General features: G+C 44.3%; 1 pseudogene; it reads right to left on the bottom strand.

The window, feature by feature from the left end:
- Positions 1–588: 588 nt before the first annotated feature.
- LOC142368725 (uncharacterized) overlaps positions 589–26,760 on the bottom strand; it is a 53,149-nt pseudogene continuing 26,977 nt past the window's right edge.

Genomic DNA, 26,760 nt, shown 5'->3' on the forward strand with positions numbered 1-26,760 from the left:
ATTCAGATCATGAATATCTGACGTTGATTCCTGCTTTTAAAAGAATCAATGAGAAATCCCCAGTGAGACGACACTGCCACCAGGATGTCAAATTTGGAACATTACACTATGTTTGGATCCAGCACTGTGTTCTTCAACAACCTTCAGTTTTACAGATCATTACGGAGGTTGAAAAAGTAAGTTTCAACCCAAAGTTTGGACTAAAATCCGTTCACACATCTGATTCCAACACAACAGACATTTGAAAGAGTTTCACAGCTTGAAGTTGAGCCTCGTGTCCTTTTAGTGTTGGAACAGCCTTAACTTTCAGCTTCAGTCATGAGCATCATACAGCTGTCTGGGAAGTACAGGGAACAACCCCAAACCTTTTTCAGACTGCATTAAAGATTTCTGGGTCTTTGGGGAAGATGATAAGGGTCAACTTTCCCTCGTAACCAAACACACATTTTCTTCAAAAATATCTGTGTAGCAAGAAGATGAAAAGCAGGAGAGAAGTTAACATCTGACCTTTAATGAAATGCAGAACAATGAAATACAGACGAGTGTAAAGCTCGACTTCACATCAAACTGAAATGATATATTGCTTCTTCAGATGTTTACATAAATACCCACAGCTGGTGAAAAGCTACTTTGTGGATCTTAACTTTAAACAAAACAAATATGTTCAGTATAACAGAATAAACACGTTTCTACTTTCAAACAGACTGCATTTTGGTCTGTCCATCAACTCACAATTGATGCCATGTTTGTCTTGAATGTCGGGAGATCCGTCCCCAGTTAAAGCAATCCCAACAAATTATAAAGCACTTTCAATGGTTCTTCAAACATTTGCTCCCCACAGAACATTCAGAACTAAAGTCCTGATAAGAGAAGGTGGTAATCCACAAAGAAGATTTTTAATCTGAACAAAGGCAAGGCTTCCGATTGGTAGTTCCTGTTGCTGCTCCCAGGTGAATGTTTGCTTATTTGCCGTAAAAATTTATGTTGATTTAAGCCAATCATTTCTCTGCAGTGTGACTACGTTGGTGTCTCTTTAGATTACCTAATGTAGTGAAAGCTGCCCCACACTGACCACAGATGAAAGGTTTCTCTCCTGTGTGAATAGGTTGGTGTGTCTTTAGATTACCTAATGTAGTGAAAGCTGCCCCACACTGACAACAGATGAAAGGTTTCTCTCCTGTGTGAATACGTCGGTGCGTCTTTAGATGACCTAATACAGTGAAAGCTGCCCCACACTGACCACAGCTGTATGGCTTCTCTCCTGAGTGAATACGTTGGTGTCTCTTTAGACTAGATAATCCAGTGAAAGCTGCCCCACACTGACCACAGCTGTATGGCTTCTCTCCAGTATGAATTCTCTGATGATACCTCAGATTTGATTGTTTGATAACTTTCCCACAGTCCTTACAGCAGTGCCATCTGGATCCCTCTTGGGCTCCATGTTTCTGCAATGACAGAGAGGAAGAAGACTTAGATCCTTTTGAAGTTCACACAAAAGATTTCTCTAAGCTAACCTACGCTAACCAACATATTCTAACTGGAGCTGGACAGACCGAGCCACACAGGTCTCAATATCTCAGATCAAAGGGTGCCCATCAGCACTGTGCTCTGATGTGTTCTGCAAACGTTCAGCTTTTTAAGCAGTAAACTCTTGCTTTTTGCTCTTACTAATTCTTTTTGTCATGATGAAACTCTGAAAAGGAACTTGAGCTACAATATTTCTAAATCCATCCATCCATCCATCATCTTCCGCTGGTCCGGGGATCGGGTCGCGGGGGCAGCAGCTTGAGCAAAGAGACCCATACGTCCCTGTCCCCGGCCACTTCCTCCAGCTCTTCTGGGGGGACCCCGAGGCGTTCCCAGGCCAGCCGAGAGACATAGTCTCTCCAACGTGTCCTGGGTCTTCCCCGGGGCCTCCTCCCAGTGGGACGGGCCCGGAACACCTCACCGGGGAGGCGTCCAGGAGGCATTCTCACTAGATGCCCGAGCCACCTCATCTGACTCCTCTCGATGCGGAGGAGCAGCGGTTCTACTCCGAGCCCCTCCCGGATGACCGAGCTTCTCACCCTATCTCTAAGGGAGAGCCCAGACACCCTGCGGAGGAAACTTATTTCGGCCGCTTGTATTCGCAATCTCGTTCTTTCGGTCACTACCCACAGCTCGTGACCATAGATGAGGATAGGAACATAGATTGACTGGTAAATCGAGAGCTTCGCCTTCTGGCTCAGCTCCTTCTTCACCACGACGGGCCGGTGCAGAGCCCGCATCGCTGCAGACGCCGGACCGATCCGTCTGTCAATCTCCTGCTCCATTCGTCCCTCACTCGTGAACAAGACCCCGAGATACTTGAACTCCTCCACTTGGGGAAGGATCTCATTCCCGACCCGGAGAGGGCATTCCACCCTTTTCCGGCCGAGGACCATGGTCTAGGATTTGGAGGTGCTGATTCTCATCCCAGCCGCTTCACACTCGGCTGCGAACCGCTCCAGTGAGAGCTGAAGGTCACGGCCTGAGGACGCCAACAGAACCAAATCGTCCACAAAAAGCAGAGACCCGATTCTGAGGTCGCCAAACCGGACCCCCTCAACGTCCTGGCTGCGCCAAGAAATTCTGTCCATAAAAATTATGAACAGAATCGGTGACAAAGGGCAGCCCTGACGGAGTCCAACCCTCACAGGAAACATCTCCGACTTAATACCGGCAATGCGGACCAAACTCTGACACCGGTCATACAGGGACCGAACAGCCTGTATCAAGGAGTCCGGCACTCCATACTCCCGGAGCACCCCCCACAAGAGTCCCCGAGGGACACGGTCGAACGCCTTCTCCAAGTCCACAAAACACATGTAGACCGGTTGGGCGAACTCCCATGCACCCTCCAGGATCCTGCGGAGGGTATAGAGCTGGTCCACTGTTCCACGGCCAGGACGAAAACCATACTGCACCTCCTGAATCCGAGATTTGACTATCCGTCGGATCCTCCTCTCCAGTACCCCCGAATAGACATTACCAGGGAGGCTGAGGAGTGTGATCCCCCTATAGTTGGAACACACCCTCCGGTCCCCCTTTTTAAAGAGGGGGACCACCACCCCAATCTGCCAGTCCAGAGGCACTGCCCCCGATGTCCACGCGATGCTGCAGAGGCGTGTTAACCAAGACAGCCCCACAACATCCAGAGCCTTGAGGAACTCAGGACGGACCTCATCCACCCCCGGGGCCTTGCCACCGAGGAGTTTTTTGACCACCTCGGCGACCTCAGCCCCAGAGATGGGAGGTCCCACGTCCGAGCTCCCCAACTCTGCTTCCTCATCGGAAGGCGTGTCGGTAGGATTGAGGAGGCCCTCGAAGTATTCCCCCCACCGACTTACGACGTCCCTAGTAGAAGTCAGCAGAGCCCCGCCCTCACCATACACGGTGTTGACGGTGCACCGCTCCCCCCCCTGAGCCGCCGGATGGTGGACCAGAATCTCCTCGAGGCCGTCCAGAAGTCGTTCTCCATGGCCTCCCTTAACTCCTCCCAAGCCCAAGTTTTTGCCTCAGCAACCGCCGAGGCTGCGTTCCGCTTGGCCTGTCGGTACCCATCAGCTGCTTCCAGAGTCCCACTGGCCAAAAAGGCCCGATAGGACTCCTTCAGCTTGACGGCTTCCCTCACCACTGGTGTCCACCAGCGGGTTCGGGGATTGCCGCCACGACAGGCACCGACCACCTTACGGCCACAGCTCCGGTCGGCCGCCTCAACAATGGAGGCACGGAACATGGCCCATTCGGGCTCAATGTCCCCCACCTCCCTCGGGACATGGTTGAAGCTCTGCCGGAGGTGGGAGTTGAAACTTCTCCTTACAGGGGATTCCGCCAGCCGTTCCCAACAGACCCTCACAATACGTTTGGGCCTGCCAGGTCTGACCGGCTTCCTCCCCCACCAGCGGAGCCAACTCACCACCAGGTGGTAATCAGTTGACAGCTCCGCCCCTCTCTTCACCCGAGTGTCCAGGACATACGGCCGCAAGTCAGACGATACAACCACAAAGTCGATCATCGAGCTGCGGCCTAGGGTGTCCTGGTGCCAAGTGCACGTATGGACACCCTTATGCCTGAACATGGTGTTCGTTATGGACAGTCCGTGACGAGCACAGAAGTCCAACAACAAAACACCACTCTGATTCAGATCGAGGGGGCCGTTCCTCCCAATCACGCCCCTCCAGGTCTCACTGTCATTGCCCACGTGAGCATTGAAGTCTCCCAGCAGGACGAGGGAGTCTCCCGGAGGAGCACTCTCCAGTGCCTCCTCCAGGGACTCCAAAAAGGGTGGGTACTCTTAACTGCCGTTCGGTGCATAAGCACAAACAACAGTCAGGACCCGTCCCCCCACCCTAAGGCGGAGGGAGGCTACCCTCTCGTCTACCGGGGTGAACCCCAATGTACAGGCGCACAGCCCGGGGGCAATAAGTATGCCCACACCTGCTCTACGCCTCTCACCGCGGGCAACTCCAGAGTGGAAGAGAGTCCACCCCCTCTCGAGGAGGCTGGTTCCGGAGCCCAAGCCATGTGTCGAGGTGAGTCCGACTATATCTAGCCGGAATCGCTCAGCGTCGCGCACCAGCTCAGGCTCCTTCCCCAGCAGAGAGGTGACGTTCCACGTCCCAAGAGCCAGCTTCAGCAGCCGAGGATCAGACCGCCAAGGTCCCCGCCTTCGGCTGCCGCCCAGCTCACACTGCACCCAACCCCCATGGCCCCTCCCACGGGTGGTGAGCCCGTAGGAAGGGGGACCCGTGCCGTTTCTTCGGGCTGTGCCCGACCTAGCCATATTTCTAAATGATGGAAGGAACCAGAGTCTTGTCCAAGTTGTTCACTTAAACACCATGTAGAGGTTGGGCTGAAAAAGGTTGAAGACCGCTGGTTTAAAGGAATAAAAGTAACAGTGGTGGTAATACATGACATTCTTTACACTAACCCTCTGTTCCAGCTTACAACTCAGAGGTCTGCAGCCATTCAGCTCAACAGCCATCAGGGAAACACAGTCCGTTTTAACTCAACCTTTGTTTCTCTTTGTTAAAACAACTCTACAAACCTGTCATCTAACCATTAAAGAGCCAGAATATTACCACCACCAGGTTCAATTCATGTAACCCAGAGACTTTAAACACAAATCATGAAGATTAGCTCCTGAACCTCTCAAATCTGCAGACTGAGAGCCAGAAAACGTCCCACCACAACAATCTGCCCACTGATTTTCTTCCAGCAGATCATTCAGCCTGCAGCACATGTTGAGTCTAAGCACATCTGGATCTGCAGCTCAGGGAGAGGAGATGAAACCAGGAAACACTTTGCTGTTTTTAACCAGGAAAAACACAAACTGAGCAAATGGAACATTTATTAAGTGACTCTAATATTGATATACTTGGAATTTATGAAAGTTGGTTGACACAGTCATCATCATCTACAGCAGCTACCAGCATTCCAGGATATAATGTATTTAGAAAGGCTAGAGAAGCAGGGCGAGGTGGGGGAGTATTAATCTGTCAGAGAGAAGTTTCAACATGAACTAATAAGGTGGCCTAAAGACATTAACGCTGAGTGTATTGGTCAAAATGCATCACTCTGCTCTGCAATGTCTTTTACTATGATTTGTGTGGATCCACCTCAGCAAAGCATGTGTTTTATGATCATCTTCAGACAATCTTAAATCACTGCAACTCAAAGAAGGAAATCATCCTACTCGCTGATTTTAACATCAACTGGGACATCAAGTCAGGAAAAAAATTAAGAGGAAGCATTTAATGGCATCCACCAGAGGTCACCAGTTCTACTTCATACCCAAAAGCCAGCAACAATTCCTGAATGAGGAAATCCAAAATCTAGAAGGTCTAATATTCTGGAAAATAACAACATTGAGTCTGGCTCAGATAACTTTATTAAAGAAGTCAATGATAATATAACGCACTTCCCAAAAAAAGGGTAAATCCAAGCAACATAGAAATAATTGCCATGGTTGAACAATGAAATTATAAAATGAATGAAAAATAGACATAAAGTCTTAAGGATGACCCATTAGGTGAAAGCAGATTCTATATTGAGGCCATAAATGGGGCAAATGGTGATTAAAAGCTAATATGGAACAATCTAAATGAGTTATCTCCCCCTCTTAGTGATCTACAGCTCCAGGTAAATGATGAGCTAACTGACAATCTGGAGATTACTGTGCGTTATCAATAGATTTTTCATTGGCTCAGTTGAGGAACTTGCGAAGCCCTTTAAATGTTCACATATTTCATCTCTAAAAAGGCCAAAAATTCATTTGGTCTTACTAGTGACCTTTTAAAGACCAATAAACAGGCTCTTGCTGACCCAGTTGCACATCTTATAGATCTATCCATAAAACAAGGAACGGTACCATCGACATGGAAGATTGCTCGGGTCACCCCCGTCTTTAAGGCCGACAAAATCTATCGACCCACAAGTATTTTACCTAGAATTTCCAAAGTAGCGGAGAAATGGGTTACCACAGAACTGACTGAACACTGAAATAATGGCCTTGCCACTCTTCATCCAATGCAGTTTGGATTTAGGAAATTCCATTCAGCAGAGACAGCTACCTGTTATTTCCTAGAAAACTTAAAGGGCTTGTTGGATCAGGGTGGCTTTGTTGCTGCTATATTTCTTGATTTAAAGTGTGCTTTTGACACCATTAATCATGATGTGCTTATTGCTAAATCTGCTCATTTCAACTTTTCAAATAGTGCCCTCTGCTGGATGAAATCATACCTGTCGCACAGGAAACAGGCAGTTCAAATTGGTTATTCGCCATCTTCATACCTCACTTCTTCTGCTGGAGTACCACAGAACTCAATATTGGGTCCTGTTTTATTCAGCCTAAATGTCCATAACTTACCAAATGTCTGTAGGAATATAAAGATGCAACCATATGCTGACGACACTGTATTATATTGTCATGCCAATTCAATTCAAGAAGCTGCTGCAAGTCTCTCAGGAGCCACGGTGCCAGTGTCCTATTGGCTCCAAAACTGTTGTTTACAGGTGAATAAGAAAATAAACAGTCTGTATGTTTTACTCCCGGCAGCCAACAGAGGGACAGCAACCATCAGTCATGGTGGATACAGAGACACTTGATGTGGTTCAACACTTTAAGGCCCAATCCCATTTCACCCCTTGGCCCTATGCCTCACACCTACCCCTCCGTTTTGCGCGTTCACGTGTAGGGGTAGGGGTGTCCCAAATCACGTTAAGGCCAAGGCGTAGGGGTAAGAGGTAGGGCTTTGTAACCCTTGAAACAGAGGGCTTCGGCCAGGCAGACTCCGTTCGAAGGGGTATGATATATTTCCCAGAGTACAACGCAATTAGTGGGAGAACGCGAGTCTTTTTAAAAATGGCGGAAGCAAAGAAAGCACCACACAAATGTAAGTAGCTCTATTTTTTGCCATAATTTCACTGTTTTAACCGTTTTAGGTTGTGATAACTGGTGTATTGTGTGAGTTTAACATGGTGGCAATGTGTAGTTGTTTTCTGCTATAAACGCACATGGGAAAAGTCGCTATTTACATGGAGTAATCGGTCAATGCATGTGAAGGTGCTGCGAAAGTCGTAAAACAAAGTTTTTGAAATTGTAACTCGGATATTTACAAGCAATGTAGTTGGTTAACCATAGAGAAATTCATTTTGAGCGTCATTTCGCTACCTATTATCACAAGTATTCATATACTGATTCACAGGGACTCAAGCACAAACAAAGAGCCTGATCAGGTTTAACGCCGAAAACGAAGATCGGTTTCTAAAGTCATTCCCATCCCCAAAAAGAAGTTGGAAGTCCAATCCCATAATGGATTACCTGATACAGGAGAGCCTGGAGGAGCAGAAGCGCCACGAGAAGACGGAGCAGAAAACTGAGTGCTTTTTAGCTCTGTTTGAGCGCATGATAGACAAACTTTAAGGTGAGTTGATGCGCCATGCACCTATTGTACACACAGCCACCACTACCGCATTCTGAAACACCTTTTTTAAATTTTTTACAATGGATGAAAGTGCATGCTATAATGTCATGTCGTGTCTTGTTCCCCCAGAACATCACTGAGCCCATGCAGCACCTCCGATGTGCCATGCACCTTCGCTGTTCCTGCTCTGGTCATCTCGTTCTTGATGATTGCACTGTTGCCCGTTTATGTTCATATTGTTTATATTCATATTGTTTATTGTCCATATTTGCACCACACACTTTACAGCAGACACTTTAAGCTTTTATTTGCACTATTTCTGAAAATAAGCTGCCTTACCAGTCTGTTATGTGAGTAGCCTAATGAAAAAAATTAAGGACAAAAGGTTTGTGAGCATGATTATCACATCAACATCATATGAACGACTGGAACGGATATTGTTATTAAGAGATTTATTATACAAGGGATAACAAAAAAAATTGGGGTACATGTTGTGGTCCAATTGGCAATAATTTGTAGGATGACCCGTCTGCTGGAAAGAAAAACATGGAAAGATCAGGCTTTCATCCTCCCAAACCAACACATTGATAGCACACACAATGCAGTGCATTTATTTATGTCATCAAATCTGAACCTGGTACAAAGAAAACCACTTCAAAAACGCATGAGCTGCATGTTTATCCCAAACGGAACGAGGCGAGTAACAAAGGCTAAATGTTAGCTTATGCTTTCAGCTAGGTTAGCCAGGTTAGGATACTACTCCAATCAATAAATCAGCAAATCCAACGAGACAAGCAAATTGTTTCTATATTACACAATATCACAAATGTACAGTTAGAAGCACTTTCAAACGCACACACACATTATCATATTCACACGCCGGCTCTGGAAGCCACCAGCTGCTCACTCACACGCGTTATTTGCATTCATTTCTCATTCTACATACCGTAACAAGATCCAGCAATGCTCCCAGATGTCGAAGACGCCTTCGCCTGATGGCACTCCGTCGATTCGACGCAGATATTTCTAAAAATATACAAATAGCCCAGGAGACCGCGAACACCACAGCAGCAGGCATGTTTGTTTATTTCTGGCTAAAGCTGTCGCTTTTGATTACGTAACAACTGACAGCGCGGACTTATGACGTACGTGGGTGTGAAGGGCTGTCCCAATTCATAGGGGTTACGTTTCAAGCCCTACGCCTTAGCCCTACGATTGAAGGGGCGAGGGGTAGGGCTAAGGGGTAGGGGTAGAAAAATAGAGATGGGATTGGGCCTTTAAGTACCTCGGGGTAATCTTTGATTCTAATCATAATGTTCACTCCTCCCGGAAGGTTGTATATTTTGTTTAGATCGCATCGATTTGAGTCTTGACGAAAACCAGAAGTGATGTAGTTAAGAAAATAAAAACGGGATAAAACGGGAACTTCTTTGCCGTCATTAAAAGAAGCATACCAACGACATGAAACACAATACTTTGACTTACATTCTGATACATTGCCCAACGCGGCAAGTTAATTTTGAACGTTGTAAACAATCAGGAACTGTGTTTTTTCTGCATGGGCTATTACGCAGATTAGCATTAAGCTATTGAAATATACTAGTGGTTTCTAAGGGCGTATTCACACCTACCTCATTTGGTCCGGACCAAACGACCAAACGGACCAGATTTTCGTTGGTTCGGACCTTTTGGGATGGTCTGAATACAAACCACCGAACACTGGTCCAGATCAAACGAACCCTGGTGCGGATCTTTTGGAGGTATGAAAGCAGACCGGACCTAATCCCAGACTTTTTGCTTTTTTGTACCTCGGGAGCATCCGTCGTTTGTCTGCTGCTTGGTAACAGAACAGAGCGTCGTTCTTCTAGCCTGATAAACCAGCCTAAATGGATTGGATGTCTAATTTTGTCTGGCTCCGATGAATGGATACAACGGAACATTGTTGATGAGCACAACCTGTTGTCTTTCAAACCGTGTCTGTGCCTATAGGCCAACGCTCTGACCCTCTGCCCCACCCGCGTTGATTCAAAAGACATCTCTGCATTGTGATTGGTTTAGTTGCCATCTGCCAGATTCAGGGCAGTATTTTCAAAATGAAGTGGTTCGAAGCCAGACCCAACCGCAGGCAAAACATTTTGCCGTCCAGCAGTTGGCGCTGGTTTTCCAGGCTATCGTTCTTCTAGACCGGCTGTGGTAAAGCTAACGAAAGACCGAAAATAATATTTCTAGACCGAAAATGAGTAGGGGACAAACGTGGGCCGAAGAGGAGACAGTTGTGGACTTTTGGGCAGATGCCCACATATCATATATGTTGAAGCGCAGCTGCCTTGCCCTTTGTCGTCGTTGTTGATAAATTACTTGTACAGCAGCATAGTAATTACACAGTTGTGAAAATAGCAAAACGTTGAAAAAACATATAGTTTTGATTATATTAAAAGCAATAACGGCACGGAAAGCGTCCATGACTACATTCACTTTTGAACTTAGCACTTTGTGTTGCACATGTCAATTCTGACCAATAGCCGAACGACTTCAGGGCGCGTGGCTTTGTTGACATATTTTGGTCCGTTTACTGAAATGTACAGTCTGAAAGCGAACTGCACCAAAATGAAAAAAAACAAAGGTTCGGACCAAAGCAAGTGAACTATCGGACTTTCCTGGTCTGAATACGCCCTAAGGGTTTTGTACGTTCGCGGCTAGTTAGCAAAATGCTAGCACTTGTTTAGTTAACCAAACAGATTGAGGATGATGTGTTCAAAGGGAAATTATATGTGGCTTATAATGTTGTAAAATGTGAGTTAAAGCCAGCTCAACTTTGGCTGTGATATGTTCTTATGTTTTACTGTGAAGCTTCAAAATGTATGGTTTAAAATTTGTGTGTATTTGAATGCTTAACAATGCTAAATATTGCAAATTTATTTGTTTACAGTTTAACCGGTTTGACCGTGTAATTCACAAGGCAATAAACAACAACAACGACTTCTGGTTAAGCATGCGAGCGTGCTAGGCAGCCTCTGCGCAGCTCCCGCTAAAAATATATTTTATTGGTGCTTTTGCAAACTTTTACCAAGTTATCCTTATTCCGGCGGTGTAAGAGACTGGAGAGACTGGAGAGACTGGCGATATGCCAGAAACGAGACAGAAGACTAAAGATATGAACTCCTCCACGTTTGACTCCGATTCCATGGCTAAGCTAGCTAACCAACCTAGCTAAAGAGTGTGGTGTGGCTATTTCAGCCCTGCAGCGGACGGTTGATGAACACGGGAAAAAGATTCAGGACGTGGAGGAGTCCCTGACCGACACTTGCGAACCACTTACGGGGCTCGGTGCGACTGGAGCGCGGCTTACGAAGAAAAACGAGGCCATGATGAAACAACTCGACTACCTGAGCAACTACACACGGAGAGAGAACATTCGCATTATTGGTCTGCCCGAATCAATGGAGTTGCCTAAACCGGCTGATTTTGTGTGTAACCTCCTTCGTGAAGTTTTTGGCCACAACGCCTTTGAAATGCCCATCATCATTGACCGCGTCCACCGGACCTCCGCTCAAAAACCACCACCTGAGGGCAAGCCAAGACCACTTCTGGTTCGGATGCACAGCTACAGAGTACGCGAGTTGGTGCTGCGTCTCGCCAGCCGCCACGGGTCGGGCGATTCTGTACCGAGACAAGCGGATTCACTTCTTCCCTGATGTCAGCCCGGAGGTGGCCCGGCTCCGCTCTTCTTTCACCGCTGTGAAACGCAGGCTTCACCAGGCTAACGTTAGCTTTCGTCTCTACCATCCCGCCCGTCTGGTTTTCATGTGGGACAACCAGAAGGTGAGCTTCACTGAGCCATCGGAGGCTCTCGGCTTTATTGACCGACATATGCCAGCGACCTCCGGGGATTCCACTAGTACAGCTGACACTTGAGTTGTACTCCCAATAGCGGTGTGCTAACCAACTCCGTTTCCCACCCAGATGGCATTTTGTGACATATGACTGTCGGTATGTATGCTTAAAACATATATATAAGCTTCCCGTCGGACTTCCATCACACTCGGTCTGCACAAATAGCTGTCGTTGGGTTATTTCCCCTTAACGACTTGGGTGAGCCGTGTTTATTGTTTGTTAAAAAGTGACCCTGTTCAACTGTTTAAAAAAAAAAAGTGTTAGTGTACGTTGGATTGTACTGCGGCGCCACGTTCAACATTTTCCTACTGTTCCTCCTCCAATCTGCCACCTGCCTTCATATGCTGTTCTGTGCATATGTAAACTTTCAGTCTTATTCATTTTGATACTGGCTCACTTCTACTCCAATGAGCTTGAACTAGGTATTAAGTTTCCCCCTCAACCTTTTTTTTTTTTTTTTTTTTTTGCTTGGAGAGGAGGAAAGTGGTAAAATGGAGTGGGAAAGATGGAAAAAGAGTAAAGCTCAACTGAGATTGGCAGTTATAATATAAGTTAAATGCACTTTTCTTTTATTGTCTCATGCTGGGTGTAGTTGTCCAATGCCCACCCAATGTTTTTTATTTGTCTTTTGGTTACTTATTTTTGTTTATTTCACTTCATTTAATAACAGGCAGTATCTCAGTTCCTTCTGGATTGGCTTATTAAATTCCAATTCCCTTTGTAGAATTAATTTCCCAGCCATCATCGCTTTTCTGCCAAAAATGTTTTAAAATGTTATTATTATTACTATTATTTCTTTTTTTTTTTTTAGTTTGTTTTCTTTCTTACCCTCATCTGAACGACCTTGACTTTGTTTGCCTTCTAAAACGCTAGTTTAAATATTGAAATATAAAAAAGTTTGCTATTCTCTTGTTTGTTTTCTATTTAGCCAGGATGCTGCTGAATAGGCATCACAGTAAGTATGTATATACATACAGTTACAAAGGGTTCACAAAGTGTTCACCCAGTTCCTGGGGTGAAGTGTGCATTCTGCATTTCTTTCTTTTTCCTTTTGGTATGTTTCTTTTTTATTTTAAATATTTTTTTGGGCCTTTAATGATAGGACAGTTGGAGAGAGACAGGAATGCAAGGGGCAGAGAGAGGGGAAAGACACGCAGCACAGGGACGCTCGGTGTGGGATTCGAACCGGGGCCAGCTGCAGCGAGGACTGTAGCCTCTGTACATGGGGCGACTGCTTAACCCACTACGCCACCGACCGCCCCTTGGTATGTTTCTTGTTGTTGTGTCTTCGTCCACCCCTCCCCCTCCCCACCCGCCCCGCCCCGCCACCGCCCCACCCCACAGGTCCAATTGCTGCTGTTTCTTCACCTCAGTGAAAGGTAATTATGCCAGTAAACACTAGAAAATTACATACAGATCTGGTCAGCTGGAATGTAAACGGTCTAAACAATCCTGTGAAAAGAAAGCGGGTACTTGACCATCTTCAACATGGAAACAGGCATTGCCTTTTTGCAGGAAACGCATCTTACATTAGACCACTTTAGGATCAGAAAGGGGTGGGTGGGGCAGATGTTCCACTCTTATTTTCATTCTAAAAGCAGAGGTACTGCGATTCTCATCCATAAAGATGTTCCCTTTTCTGTATCCAGCTCCATTTCAGACCCTAATGGTTGCTATGTGATGGTCTTTGGTACCCTGTATAATACAGCCCTTGCTATGGTCCTAACTGGGATGATGTAAATTTTTTTAACAACCTATTTAGTTCTATACCAAATTTAGACACGCATCATCTAATCCTTGGTGGTGATTTCAATTTAGTTCTAGACCCTACTCGTGATCGTTCCTCCAATAAACCATATATTGCCTCTAAATCATCTCAGGTAGTTAAATCATTCTTGGAGACCTACAACTATGTGGACCCTTGGCGTTTTAGATTCCCTAACTCCAGATCCTACTCTTTCTTTTCTTCTGTGCTTAATTCGTTTTCAGATTGATTATTTCTTTACTGACGCATTCTGTTGCAGCCTATGATTACCAAGGTATTGTTGTTTCAGACCACTCACCACTCAAACTTGAGCTCGCTTTACAGGAAAGACCCCCGAATAGGTCATGGCGCTTTAGTCTTCTTCTCCTCTCCAATCCGGAGTTTGTCACGTACGGCTCTAACCAAATTGACACATTTCTTTTGACCAATGCTGTGGCTGATACCTCTTCATCTATTCGCTGGGAAGCTTTGAAGGCTTTTCTGTGGGGACAGATTATTTCTTACACAGCTCATGTAAATAAATGTCGCAAAAGCAGAATCTCTGACCTCACTTTCTCCATTCTCCGTCTAGATCAGCAATATGCGGTAAACCCTACTCCCGAGCTCCTTAAAGATAGGATCACTTTACAAACAGAGTTTGACCTAACAACTCAGCGTGCAGAAGAATCATTACTTAAATCTCGCCAAAAATTGTACGAAGACGGGGATAGACCTACTAGACTTTTAGCCCATCAGCTTTGCCAAAAAGCTGCCTCAGCTTTGACCCAGAACAATTTAATAATGTTTTCAGTAATCTGGATATTCCCAAAGTAAGCCCTGAGGATGTTTCGCTTCTTGAAGAAACTATCACCCCTGAATTTATAAAAAAATATATCGCTTCAATGCAAAGCGGGTAAGCGGCAGGGCCGGATGGCTTTCCAGCAAACTTTTATAAAAAAAATTCAGACAAACTAGTGCCCCTTTTGCATGCGATGTATACTGAATATTTTCAATCAAAAACTCTTCCGCCGACATGTATCATGCCACTATTTCACTCCTCTTGAAAAAGGACAAGGATCCCAGTGCTGCTCTTCTTTTCGTCCTATAAGCCTCCTTAATCAAGACATTAAGATTCTGGCTAAAGCCCTAGGTCTTCGACTGGAGATGATTCTTCCCTCCATCATTTCTAAGGATCAAACTGGCTTTATCCGCGGGAGACAGTCTTTCTTTAATGTACATCGACTGCTCAATATCTTGCATACTCCCTCTCAACATATGGGTGCAGAGGATGTGGTTTCACTCGACACGGAAAAGGCTTTTGACCGCGTTGAGTGGGATTACCTTTTCTTTGCTTTAGAGAGGTTCGGTTTCGGTCAAAATTTCATTTCTTGATGATACATTTTATATGCATCACCCATGGCTTCTATTCTTACTAACAATCAAGTGTCCGATCATTTCCATCTTGGTAGAGGCACCAGACAAGGGTGCCCCTTAAGTCCCTTCTTGTTTTTAAATCGCTATTGAGCCTCTTGCCATAGCTTTGAGACAGGATGATAGGATAGAGGGAATTATTCGGGGCGGTCAAACACATAAGGTTTCCCTTTACGCGGATGACCTCCTCCTCTTTATCTCCAATCCTGATACCACTCTCCCTCGCGTCTTATCTCTACTCGCTACTTTCGGGGCCATCTCAGGGTACAAACTTAATTGGCATAAGAGTGAATATTTTCCCATAACATTCCCCCCCTCTGAAAATTGACATACCATTTAAGATTGTGAAGGACTCCTTCAAATATCTTGGTGTGACTATCACTCGGACATACTCAAAACTATTTCAAGCCAACTTTGTTTCTCTTCTTGAGCGCTGCAAGGCAGACTTTGCACATTGGACAGTTCTTCCTCTTTCTTTGGTTGGCAAACTTAATTCAGTGAAGATGAACATTCTTCCTAAATTTATTTATTTCAGTGTCTCCCAATTTTTATTACTCGCTCATTCTTTAAATCCTTACAACGTCTAATTTCTGACTTCATCTGGGCGGGTAAACATGCACGCATACGTACAGAGTTCCTTGAGAAACCTAAGCAACTTGGGGGCCTTTCTGCCGCTAATTTCCAATTATACCACTGGGCATCGAACTTGACCAACATGTCTTTCTGGCTTTTATCTCCTGATAGTGCAAACTGCATGGGTTAATATTGAGGCCTCCCTTTGTCGCCCTCACTCCCTCTCTGCGCTCTTTGGGGCATCACTTCCACTCCCAGTTTCAATCCCCAAACATAATGTTGTTGTGTGGCATTCTTTAAGAATTTTGAAACAATTTAAACTTTCCTTTGGTCTGCAGAGCATCTCTCTCTTAGGGCTGTCGCGATAACCGCAAAATGCAATCACCGCGGTGCTGAGAGGACCTCCGCGGTGCGTGTCCAGGCCACCGCCACCACCGCCCACCGCACGCCCGCAGAACAACTCGAGAAACTAAACGAGTTTTTAAGACTGCACAGTAATAATTATACATTGTATATTCCCCACAAGGCAGGAGAAAACACATTACCACAGCTAGGTGCCGCGTTTCTGTTGTCATCTTTGTATATAGGCACCACACACGCACACACGTCTGCATGCTACTCGTTGTGGTCTCATTCTCCCTCAGCAGCTGATATTACAAGAAAATGCCTACTCAGTGTCGTAGCAATAGAAGTTAAAATAAAATGCAGTGGCCTACCTTTATCTCAGCTTTACTCCTCTGCCTAGTCTGGACACTTTATGGCTTTGAATCTTCCCTTATTATCCATGTTTAACGTTGTAAATGCGACCGTCTAATATCAACAATAAACTAGCTTCCACAGAACCACAGCTTGGTGTGCACATTTGCTGTTGGGAAATACCTGATCATTTCAACAAAACTGTGTAGGTGAAACGTATTCTCAGAGTAGTTTGTGAATTGTCTGTTCGCGGAAACAGTTAAAGTTCAGCTTGGGTTGGTTGGTCGGCGGCAGTCTGTTTAAAAAATACTGTATCCCGGACACGTGAGCTCAACTGTTGCACTGATCTGCTTCGTTCTTCTCCGTCATTAACGAAACGTGCGCAGGTCTGCAACAATGTTGATATTTGCCATGTGGCACTGGCAACAATGCAGAACTGGGGTATGCGCCGCTTGATCTCCGCTATGTTGGTCTGTGAGCGAGTAAATGACAGGCAAAGCAAAGTGAAATGTCAGATTCGCTGGGAAAAAAAGACGGATTATGCGCTCGATTTTCATCTAACATTGCATGTCGTGGAAAGTATAATGAACAAAAATGCAATATCACCGCATATCGCGCTGTTGAGCGGCTATGAGTCACCGCGGTGGGAATTCCCTCACCGCGACAGCTGTGTTGATCACAAAGGGTGATCAACACAGCCCAGCGGATCAGTGGCAGCCTGGAGGACATTGCCACTTCTCGCTACCAGAGCGGACAGTATCATAAAAGACACATCCCACCCCAGATATGACCTGTTTGACCTGCTACCGTCTGGACGACGTTACAGGTCACACAAGTTCAGGACAAATAGGCTCAGGGACAGCTTCTATCCAAGAGCCATTACTTTACTGAACAATAAAAATAAATAGATACTACATTTTTACAGTTCATTCATCACCGCATGCAATAATGAGAACTGTGCAATACACTTCATGTGCAACATATACCATGCAATATGTGTAAATCCGGAAAAATGTGCAATATTTTATTAGTTTAAATAACTCTGTTCCATTCACTGCCATATATTATTTTATATTTCATACTGTGCCTTCATTTTATTTAAATATATTTAAATTTATTTTTAACATAGTTTTGTTTTCATTTCTGATTGTTTTATAAGCACCTTTGGAGTTGCAACCAAATTTCATTGTAATGTAAATTATAATGACAATAAAGGTGATTCTGATTCTCGTCATTCTTCAGTCTTTAAAATTTGGCATGCCAAGGGCATCCAAAAACTGGAGCACTTGTACATAGATGGCGTCTTTGCCAGTTTCACATAACTAAAAGAAAAATATGATCTGCCACGGTCTCCTTTCTTCCAGTACTTGCAGCTGAGGGATTTTAATATTACAACACTGAAAAGGGGGCGAGGACAAGCTAAAGCAGCTGTAAACAAGATGATAATGGCTGTGAATGTAAAAATCCGAGAAAACAAACCTGAAGAGTTGAAAGCAGCATGGGAAAGCCTCGACCTAGCCCTCAAACAACTTCAAGAAGCACACAGATGTTATCATGAGAGACTCACTGATGACATTGACAAAGAAGAGTTTGATGCCTATGAGAAGCTTATCTTGATGAGCGTTCATGATGTGCGTCATGAGGCTCTAGCCTGGCTGCATGAAGTGAAAGATGGAGTTGACGATCATCCAGATGTTGATGAAGAGTTAGACGTTACAAACCAAAATGATTTAGTCAATGAACCTCAAGCCGACACAAATGATGAAAATTCTGTGTCAGGAGAGCTAGAGATGCTACAAGCTCTGCGAAAGAGGGAACAGGAAAACTTTGAAGTGCTGCTTCAACGCAACAAAGAGGAGTTTGAACTGGAACTCCTGCGAATGCATCACAAGGCCGAGCTCGATGCACAGATGGTACACAATGAACAAAAGAAGCAAGCCCTGACTGCAGATTTCTATTCTACACCGAGAGCTGGCAGGATCCCTGCAATGACAAAACCGTCACTTTCACCAATATCTAGGGATTCAATATCACAATTGCTAGAGTTTTCAAGGCAGCAGTATCAAGTCCAAGTAGACTCTCTTAGGCTCCCACCAAGGGATATGGTCAAGTTTGATGGAGACCCCCCTCCAGTATTGGAAGTTCATGAGGCTTTTCACCACAATGGTTAACTCGTCTACACCAGTACACCGAAGGAAAGGCTCGAGATGCATAAGTCACTGCTTATACATCCCCAATCCTAGTGCGGGTAGCAAGGAGGCACTTGAGCGACTAAGAACAAAATTCAGAAATCCTCATTCCATCTCACAAGCTTGGGTAGGAAAGGTTTTTAAATTTAAGGAGATAAGAGACAATGTGCAACTCAGAGACTTCGCAGACCAACTGAGAGGCTGTGAGGATACGCTTGCTGCCATGAAGTGTGAGGAAGAGCTCAGTGGTCGCCGCACATTGGTTGAGATCATTGGCAAGCTACCATCAGACCTCAGGGCCAAATGGTTAAATAAGAACTATGAAATTACAAAAGAAGAACATCTTCCGAAACTTGACGACGTTGTCAGCTTCGTAGAGACAGAGACAGATAACACATCTCATGAACAACAAGATTTTTGTCTTTTTCATTTTAAGTGGGCCAAATCGCTTATATTAAAAGTAAACTAATGGAAATTGCTGCTGTGATTTGATTCTTTTAATAAGCCGTGTAACTGGCTATGATCCAAGGTGTTGAACAGGTGTGATACAGGTGTGTGGCCACAGCGTGCACATCTGATGCTGCTCACAGTGCTCCTCAGTGTGCTCAGGGAGCTGGTGTGTTTGCCCAGACACATGAAAAATTAGAGGGAAGGCAGCTAAGTATGATGGAGTATCCCTCAATGACGTCCACTATTTCTGCCTCCCTTCATATCAATGCTAACAGCCACCTAGCGATAGCCGCAGCTGTTACTGGGTTTGCTGCTCGGAAGCAGGGAAGTGCTCGGGCTGCACTTCGGTCTGCGCGGGTTACACAGCAGGCAGTGAAGAGAGAGAAAATAGGGCCAAGAGATGTGAGCTCTGACTTTTTCTGGAGGGAGGATTTTGTGATGCAAATGTATTACTCTTTTGAACGCATATTGTTTTGAGAAGCAAAACGCTTTATTTTCGGGACCTTAGCAAACTAGCCGGACTACTTTCATCAACACCAAAACGAGGCTGGAACTCTGCTCACAGGACGCAGCAGGGGGTAAGAAGATGTTCATAAATGATGTTGCTGATATGGGATGTCATACAGCTTCATGTCAAAAGAGACAAACTATCCCTTTAACTTTGATGTGAATCTTTCTAAATATTTTCTGTTTGTTTGTTCTTTAGTTTTTTGTCACGGTGTATTGTCTGTATGTTTTTATGATACCTGCCTGAGGACAACGGATGAAATTTAGCAGCTGTGCTAACTCCGGCATATTTACATGGATGCTTTGCTGATATGTTGATTAATGTGCAGAGTCCTAACCAAATAAATAAGAAATAAAATAAAAACCTCCTCCACACTGACCTCTGGCCCGGTGGACCCAGAGGATGAGCCGGCTCTGTTACTGGTGGAGGGGTTCTGCTCCTGGTTCAGCTCCTGGTTCAGCTCCTGGTTCAGCTCCTGGTTCAGCGCCTGGTTCAGCGCCTGGTTCAGCGCCTGGTTCAGCGCCTGGTTCTGCTCCTGGTTCTGCTCCTGGTTCTGCTCCTGGTTCAGCTCCTGGTTCTGCTCCTGGTTCTGCTCCTGGTTCTGCTCCTGGTTCAGCTCCTGGTTCAGCTCCTGGTTCTGCTCGCGGTTCTGCTCGCGGTTCTGCTCGCGGTTCTGCTCGCGGTTCTGCTCCCGGTTCTGCTCCTGGTTCAGCTCCATTCTGGTCCGACTGATGGACTCTGCAACTGTCAGCACATGGCGAGCAGCGTGTTAAACCACACCCACTTTTCTTCTTACATACATACATACATTAAATATTGTATTTCAATGGGTAAAGGTAAAAAGCCTCAGGGTGCCTGTGCATCTTTGTTGGGTAATGCGTAGGATATTCAAGTCAAGCGAGGCGTAATTAGGGCCTGGAAATCGTATCTGCTACGCCAAAATCGTGTATGTTGGCAGCTATGCTTTTATTTTATGTGAAGCACTTTGAATTGTTTTTGTACATGGAATGTGCTACAAATAAATTTGATTTGATTTGATTTAGATAAACTGAAAACAGCTTTACAATGCAGAAATCGCAGTGATGAGATAAGAAACAATAAAATGTCCAAAATAAATCCAGGAAGAACACAGTGTTTGAAACAAGACATTCATACAAATTGTTGCTGAAATAAGATTTAACAGCTCTCTTAAAGCCTGGTTTATAGTCGGTAACGCAAGACGCAAAGCAAGACGCAAGGAGAAACGCAAGCCCTTGCGCGGTTGCAAGCCCCCCATTGCGAGCTTGCGTGTGTCACCTCATTTTTCTAAACTTTACGCAAGAAAAGACGCAAGCCTACTACTTGAAAACGGCATACTCATCGATCAGACAGTATGCAGAGCGTTTACACACAGTGCACTTCACTCCTGTCCGAGCCGAAATGAGCCGGCCTGAAAAGCTGATTTCCCTTAAGCTATAAACTGTGTAAATATATAACTTTAGCAACATTTGAAACATTTTCAGGCAAGAAAGTAGTCGTTTAGACCGCCAAGGTGTTGAAAATCTGACAAAATACCGGCTATTTACAAGAAGAAGAAGCATGAATCCACTGAAGAGGTCCTGGCGGTGAATTTGCTTTCATCGTAGTAGGCTTGTCATTGAAAAAACCCGCTACTCCACCTACTGTCCTGGCAGTGAATCGCCACGCAGCACACGCAAGTGCCGGCAAAGCTAAATGAAGTATAAACGTCTCGAGCCATTTACATAAACGCAAGAAGAAAGCGCAAGGGCAGTAAAAAGAAGTATAACTCAGCCTTAAAGAGCTAAAATCAAACAGACAAGCAGAGCGTTTAGGATATTTGCTCCTTTAATTGGAAAACCATCTGAAAAAATGTTCTACAAATTGAAACTTTATGATTTCCAGCTGAAGCAGGACTGAGATCAGACAGACCATATGACATAGGTTAAACTATCAGGATTGAATAGCACGGCCAGACAGTCAGACGTCAAACAATTTGTTACCATCTTAAAGTATTAAAGGTTAGCCTTTATTCTTATTAGGAGATATTAACTTGACTTTAAAAAAATGAGCTGCTCTAAATAATTCTCCTCTGCCTCTTTTCACCAATTCTGAGTTAATAGTTATCATCAATATTTAGATGTAAACTCATTAAACCATTTGACTATTTAACTCAATCATTTAACTATTTAACTGCAGCAGATCTATGAAACAATTAATATGCCCTCTTAATAAAGCAGCAAAGTGCTTTATAGAGGTTTAAATAAGTTCGGGTATTAGGAGATGAACAAAAGCGCAGCTGCAGTGAGGCTGAGTCATCACAAGACAAGTCAAGGTTTGTTTTTCTGGCGCATTTAAAAACAGTGAGCAGAGAGCAGCTTGGTGAGAGCCCAACAAAATCTATGCAGACACACAGTTAACTTGGGCTGAAGCTCTCCCTATGATGTTATTTAACCGGAGATTTACTCCAGATGCCACCATGAATGCTGTCAGGTTGTCCCACATGAAGCCTGGACAGGGAGAAGATGCCCTGTCCATACCCTGTTTTACCACAGCATGAACACTGGTGTGAATATGAGAAACAACTGAATAAAGCCAACCAACGTAACTAGTCCTCTCCTCTGTGGATGGGACAATACAAGGTAGCAGGAGCTCCATCAGATTGTTTAAAGAAAAAACTGAAAGAAAACTGGAGCTTTAAGATGCAGCTGCAGCCGGATGTGTCACACCGTCAGATGTCCGGCTGCTTGCTACTGCTGGACCAGAGATCCGTAAAATGAGCTGAGTTATGCGTGGAGACTGCATCCGTACAGAAAAGTGGAATAAAAACTTTGTTTTTCAATTAAATTTGTGAATAATCGCGATCTAAATGTTGATTTTTTTTTTAAAATGCTCGTGATTATCACGGCAGGCCTCGAGCGAAGGACGTAAAAGCCGTTCAGGCTAACAGAAAGTGGATTCAGGTTGACCACTGCGGTCAAGTGAGCCGCCACTCGTTCATCCGCCGTTAAGGCAGCCGCCACTTAACTTTCACATGCGCTCATATTCTCTACTACTACGGTTTTAAACGGCGCGACACACACAACGTTATTAGTTCTAACCTAAACGACGTGTGAAAGAGTGGCGGCTGGGAATGGCGGCTAGCTTGACCATCGTAAATGCACTGCCAGATGAGCGAGTTACAGCAGGCTTTAGCACAGTCTCTCTCTCTCTCTCTCTCTCTTTCTCTCTCTCTTTCTCTCTCTCTATATATAGGCTATATATAGCAAATATTAATTAACGTTTGGATCAGAATTTCACTTCAAACATCTTGCATAATAAGTTTTGTCAAACATCTTGCATATTCAAGTTTTTGTCGTTTAGAAATCATGATATGTGAGGTTTTTGAAGGACCCTAGCTCCAAAATTGTACAGTAAAATCTATTGGTTCTTTGTTCAGGAATGACTCAGTGGTACTATCAGTATGTCCATGTACTCCATTGCTAAGAATAATTGACATTTGGGTCAACATTTCACTTCAAAGTGCTTACATATGCAAGTTTTGCCCATCATAACGTGAGGTATTAGGACAATTACTCCAAATTTTTACAGTAAAATCTACTAAGTCCTCTTCCAGGCATGACTCAGTGGAGCTGTCAGTATGTCCATGTGATTCATTGTTAATAATAATGAACATCTGGATAAGCACTGTACTTCAAAATACTTGCATATGATTTTTTTGTCCGCGAAAATGCAATGTTGTGTTTTTGAAGGACCCTTGCTCCAAAATTGTACAGTAAAATCTATTGGTTCTTTGTTCAGGCATGACTCAGTGGCACCAAATATATGTCCATGTAATCCATTGCCAAGAATAATTGACATTTGGGTCAACATTTCACTTCAAACATCTTGCATATTCAAGTTTTGTCAATTAGATATCGTGATATGTGAGGTTTTTGAAAGACCTTAGCTCCAAAATTGTACAGTAAAATCTATTGGTTCCGTTTTCAGAAAGGACTCAGTGGTACCAAATATATGTCCATGTAATCCATTGCCAAGAATAATTCGCATTTGGGTCAACATTTCACTTCAAAGTACTTACATATGCAAGTTTTGCCCATCGTAACATTATGTGAGGTATTAGGACAATTACTCCACATTTTTACAGTAAAATCTACTAAGTCCTCTTCCAGGCACAACTCAGTGGAGCTGTCAGTATGTCCATGTGATTCATTGTTAACAATAATGAACATCTGGATAAGCACTGTACTTCAAAATACTTGCATATGCTTTTTGTGTCTGCTAAAATGCAATGTTGTGTTTCTGAAGAACCCTAGCTCCAAAATTGTACAGTAAAATCTACTGGTATCTTGGTCAAGCATAACTCAGTGGAACTGTTAGTACATCCATATATTTCACTGCCAATAATAATGAACGTTTGGATAAGCATTTCACTTCAAACTGCTTGCATATGGACGTTTTGTTTTTGATAAGACGTAATCAAAAACAGTAAATTCTATTGGTTGATTTTCCAACTCCAGGACCGACTGCAGCACGCCATCCAAGGAGGGGTTCGCCAAAAGGGTTCCTGTGATACCAATCCTCTCAGATTACCAAAGAAACTGAATATTGATCAATCTAATGTAGCAATCAGATTTAACATATTTACAACTCAACATATTTAAAAATTATTTAACAGAACTATATATGAGTGAAGATCACATAATGAGCACATTAGAGTTAAGACTAGTTTCACAACTCAAACTATAATTTCTTTTCCATCCTAATGCCTACACTGAACTGTCGATATAGTGTGGATATAGGTTTAAGGGTATAGGTGATCTATCTAGCTGTGTACAACATACAATTATTATCAAGAAATAGTTTATTTGCTGTGTAATATGAATGCAAACTTTTTCTAAAAAGCTGGAAAATTAAGTTTAACATGGAGATGTGAAACTTAAAAAAGGGAAATAAGTCAAAAAATGAAGGAGTACAGATAAATAATGGAGAGATATGGTATATCTAACCCCATAAAACCACATCTCGATAAAATACATGGTATTACACAGGAACATATGGGCAACAGCTGAAAAAAAGGACTAATTGTTTGTTTTGTTTATTTAACAGTGTATTTTTTAATTCCAAAATGTCTTTATAGGAAATTCCTGCAGTAACGCAAAATTAAAAGCTATGTCAGAAGTAGCCGTGAACCTTGTGTTTGAAATCTCAATATTTAGGAACATATAGCAGTAAAGCAACATGAAAGCCAGGATAGGAGTATCTGGAGATGTGTTGTAGATTACATGCTGCATATATATTTGTCACATCCACTGTTGCTCTGAAATTGCCAGTCCATGGTGCTAAAGCTCCACAACGTCCCATCACTTCAAGTCAAGAATCAGGTCATGCCTGGGCCTCCTTGATACACAGTTTTGAGTTAGCTTGCTTATTTTTTAAACTGCTCACTGTGAGGTGTTGTGGTGATAAATTAAGTTTGGTTCTGTCTCTTCCCTGTGTGGCAGTAGTGCACTGATGAGAGGTGCAGACAAGGTATAGATGACCAGTTGATTTGGGCTGGTGGAGGTAGGGCTGGATGTCCAATAAGGAATATGGTCACACACACACATACAAGGACATCAAGCAAGTAAAAGGCAAAAATGGTGAAATGAAATAACATTATGAAAAAGTAAAGAAGAAGAGTGATATAAAGAGATGGGGGGATGTCACCGATGAATTCAGCATCAAATAATCACAAAATGAAGCAGTGAAATAACTTGAAAATCACCACAGAGGTAGCTGGGGACATGTAGAACAGGAATCTGGTGGAGTTTGCAGAAAATAATCGTTTGTTTATTTTTTATGAATATTTTAATATAGCCATATACACCATGCATTGGGCAAGATTTCAACATCATATTATTAAAAGATGATGCAGTGAAATGACTTGAAAATCACCACAGAGGTAGCTGGGGACATGTAGAACAGGAATCAGGTGGAGTTTGCAGAAAATAATCCTTTTTTTTATTTTTTATGAATATTTTACTATAGCCATATACATCATGCATTGAGCAAGATTTCAACATCATATTATTAAACAATGATGCAGTGAAATGACTTGAAAATCACCACAGAGGTAGCTGGGGACATGTAGAACAGGAATCTGGTGGAGTTTGCAGAAAATAATCGTTTGTTTATTTTTTATGAATATTTTAATATAGCCATATACACCATGCATTGGGCAAGATTTCAACATCATATTATTAAACAATGATGCTGTGAAATGACTTGAAAATCACCACAAAGGTAGCTGGGGACATGTAGAACAAGAATCAGGTGGAGTTTGCAGAAAATAATCCTTTTTTTTATTTTTTATGAATATTTTAATATACTCATACTTCAACTCCCACCTCCGGCAGAGCTTCAACCATGTCCCGGGGGAGGTGGGGGACATTGAGCCCGAATGGGCCATGTTCCGTGCCTCCATTGTTGAGGCGGCCGACCGGAGCTGTGGCCGCAAGGTGGTCGGTGCCTGTCGTGGCGGCAATCCCCGAACCCGCTGGTGGACCCCAGTGGTGAGGGAGGCCGTCAAGCTGAAGAAGGAGTCCTATCGGGCCTTTTTGGCCAGTGGGACTCTGGAAGCAGCTGATGGGTACCGACAGGCCAAGCGGAACGCAGCCTCGGCGGTTGCTGAGGCAAAAACTCGGGCTTGGGAGGAGTTCGGGGAGGCCATGGAGAACGATTTCCGGACGGCCTCGAGGAGATTCTGGTCCACCATCCGGCGGCTCAGGGGGGGGAAGCGGTGCACCGTCAACACCGTGTATGGTGAGGGCGGGGCTCTGCTGACTTCAACTAGGGACGTCGTGAGTCGGTGGGGGGAATACTTCGAGGGCCTCCTCAATCCTACCGACATGCCTTCCGATGAGGAAGCAGAGTTGGGGAGCTCGGACGTGGGACCTCCCATTTCTGGGGCTGAGGTTGCCGAGGTGGTCAAAAAACTCCTCGGTGGCAAGTCCCCGGGAGTGGATGAGGTCCGTCCTGAGTTCCTCAGGGCTCTGGATGTTGTGGGGCTGTCTTGGTTGACACGTCTCTGCAGCATCGCGTGGACATCGGGGGCAGTGCCTCTGGACTGGCAGATCGGGGTGGTGGTCCCCCTCTTTAAAAAGGGGGACCGGAGGGTGTGTTCCAACTATAGGGGGATCACACTCCTCAGCCTCCCTGGTAAGGTCTTTTCGGGGGTACTGGAGAGGAGGATCCGCCGGATAGTCGAATCTCGGATCCAGGAGGTGCAGTGTGGTTTTCGTCCTGGCCGTGGAACAGTGGACCAGCTCTATACCCTCCGCAGGATCCTGG

Source organism: Odontesthes bonariensis, chromosome 19, assembly GCF_027942865.1.
Source record: "Odontesthes bonariensis isolate fOdoBon6 chromosome 19, fOdoBon6.hap1, whole genome shotgun sequence".
Taxonomy (NCBI): Eukaryota; Metazoa; Chordata; class Actinopteri; order Atheriniformes; family Atherinopsidae; genus Odontesthes; species Odontesthes bonariensis.